Below are 3,166 nucleotides of genomic sequence, written 5' to 3' on the forward strand. Positions count from 1 at the left end.
CCTGGGCTGCGAGAAGGGTCCGGCCGCCCCGGGAAGCAAGAGCGGGGAGGGGTGCCTATGAAAACAGGCAGACTCGAGCAGAGGCAGAAATCACCCCATCTTGGCCAGGAGGGGCGACGCTGGGCGACGGCAGCCTCTCCAGCAGCCTTAACGCTCGGTCGGACCCAAGAGAGAGGAGGGGAGGGACCTGACATCGGACGGCTGGGCGCAGTGCTGACCTGGCAATTCAGCGGGGACAGGGTTTCACAGACGATGACATGGGTGGTTCCGAGGTGGTGATTCCCTCAAAGTCATGACACGGAAATGGCCCGCTGTGCTGCCCTGTGCCCCGGGGGGCTTGGACTGGAGTCCAAGGACGAGCCATTCTGCAGGGCACAGCGGTTCTCAACCTGTGGGTCGCGATCCCTTTGGCAGCCGAACGACCCTTTCCCAGGGGTCACCTAAGACCATCCTGCATATCAGATATTTACATTACGATTCATAACAGTAGCAACATTACAGTTATGAAGTAGCAATGAAAATAATTTTATGGTTGGGTCACAGCATGAGGAACTGTATTTAAAGGGCCGGAAGGTTGAGAACCACTGCTGCAGGCGTCTCTGCCCCTCACCCCGCCTGGCCCCGGTGCTGTCTAAGCTGTTGTAAGGGCAGCCGTGTCTGCTTCCTGTCCCGTCCGGGCTGATGAAAGTGCTTCCCTTTGCGTTGTGCCCTTGGTTCGCTCTCGGCGGTCCTACTCCAGCCCTAGCGGGTAGGCAGGTTGTCGGTCTGTAACGTGCCTGCCTCTGTGGAGCATGTGGACACTTCTCCACAAACGTAATGACATTCTTGTGTCTTCCTACCCAGAGGGTTTTCTTTGCCTCTAACCTCGACTCCTGCTCCTGCCCTCAACACTCTGGCAGATGAGATGGTCTGGGAAGATGAAGAAGCCAGAAGGAAAGGGGGGTGGGGGGTGGGGGTCGGAGAGAAGGACCTGACATAGCATTGTGGTTTCCTAAGGGGTCGTGGTCTTAGAAGCATTTGGATGAATACTACATGCTGAAGAATTGGCATATTTTTGTAATCTTCTAAAAGCAGAGCACTGGCTTGGGTCCTGGAAGGATTAAAGGCAACCAGCGCTCCCACATGAGATGATCAACAGAGACTTGATGGAATGTAGATACAGTTCCTGTCTTTAAGAAGCTCACAGTGGAAGAGGGAGGGCGGGGAGACTTCGGTTCCTGTGAAAAAGCAGAGGAAAGGGGACTCTGTGTGGCTAGACTGCGCCATCACCTTGCCCTAACTTCACCTTGATCATGGTTCCGGCCTTCAAAAGGCTGTCTTGTTACAGATCGGATTCATAGAGATCAGAGTCTAAGGTCTGGTTAGAAACAGTGGAGAAACCGGAGGTACTAGAGAAGAGGGCAAGGCTAGCGATACTAGGGGTTGGAAAAACAAAAAGAAAACCCAAGAGATAAAAACTATGGATAATAGTTATTTTTAAAAGATATAGAAATTGACTTTAACTCTTTCACCTTCTGTCCTCATCTACCCTATCAACACTATGCCCTTGCTTTGGGATTTCTCTCCTTTTCTAAGCGTGGAGTCCTAAGCGTTAGGTAAATAATGTCCCTGCTCTGCCCACTTCAGATTCTGCATTTGTAAAACGAGCGGTTTGGTGTTCAGTGATTTGGAAACTCAACATGGTAAGGACACTAAAGTGAGAAGGGGAGAGAGGGCTCTTTGAACCACAGTGTCAAATGCCTCCCAAAGGGAGAACCAGCTGCCCAGGCACACAGTTTTTCCTGGTCTGAACCCTGAGAAGGCAGAGGGAGGGACAAACTCAAATCTGCCCTGGGGAATTCCCAAGTTGTTGCAGAAAACAAGAAAATACTCTGAACTTAGGCAGAAGGGCAGGCAGAAATTGGACAGTTCAGCCGGCACCTTAAAGACAGTGGATACTGCACGCATGGACAGAGTGGGAACGGCTTGGGATGTGGGGCGGAGCTCAGCTTACTCAGCCTGCCAGAGTTCTTGAGTCTTGGGAAGTTATTTTTATTTTCCTATGGTTGAATGGGAAGTTGTTGAAGGCAAGATAAAGACGGCGAAAGTTACAGTCAAAAGAAAGGATTCCCTAGGAAACTTTGCCATCTTTCTGTAAGCAGTTGGCTGTACTCTTCTCAGTAGTATGTAATAACTAACATGTCAAATAGTCAAATGTGTCAAATATCAAGTGCCCACTAAGAAAGACATGATCTTTCCCTTTATGGAGCCAACATAGTCGTAATATGATTTCACTTCATCTTTTCAACCCTTACGCATGCTATTAGTAGCCCAATTTTAGAATTGAGGAAACAAGGCTCAAAAGAGATTGGCATGGGGCAGGACTATCACTGGGACCCAGGTGTCTTGCCTCTGGATGTCAAACTCAGGCTGCGCTCTGCAAGGTTCCCGATAAACCACTCGGACATCTGTGCCTCCCCACTTCCTGCTGGCCTGCCCACTTCCTTCTGATCTTTTCTCAGGAGCAAAGCTGGGAGTCGGAACACATTTTGCTCAGACCACCTCCTCTGAAAAACTAGGCGTGAAGGCCTGGTGACTGTTAAACACGATGGAGGGGAAGCATTCTTGTGTCATTTTCCAGTTCCCATCCAGACTCAACATGAGACGATTTAAACTCACTTTATTGTGTTTTTACAAGATGATACATTTTCACATTTCACGCTAATGCTTTCACCAACTGTTTGTGATATCTCTGTGGAAAACTCAGATCTCTAACTCCCCACTCCTTTGTTGCTCTTTTCCCTCTGTTGACTTTTATTCAACATGTATCTCAGATGGTTCAATCAACAAATATTTAGAGAAAAACTCCTTTGTCCAGGATACCTGGCTGGACCCAGGAGGGAATTTAGAGATGAGTAAGAGGCATTTCAGAAGCTTACAACCTAGATTTTTGTTTTTTAAAGGTAAAATAAGTGACCTGAGAGAGCTGCACCTCAGTGGGAATTCAGACAGAAAGATTGAGGAGAACTGAGGGAGGTTTTGTAGTGGAGTCTGAATGTGAAATAGGAATTCTGGCTAATTAGTAGTTCCTTAGGCAAGAGATGAGGAATGCCAACATGAGCCAGGCATGGCTTCTGGAAATCCTTTTAGGCAAGGAGTGGTGGGAGAAAAGGCTGGGAAGGATATT

This window comes from Myotis davidii, unplaced genomic scaffold (assembly GCF_000327345.1).
Source record: "Myotis davidii unplaced genomic scaffold, ASM32734v1 scaffold233, whole genome shotgun sequence".
Lineage (NCBI taxonomy): Eukaryota > Metazoa > Chordata > Mammalia > Chiroptera > Vespertilionidae > Myotis > Myotis davidii.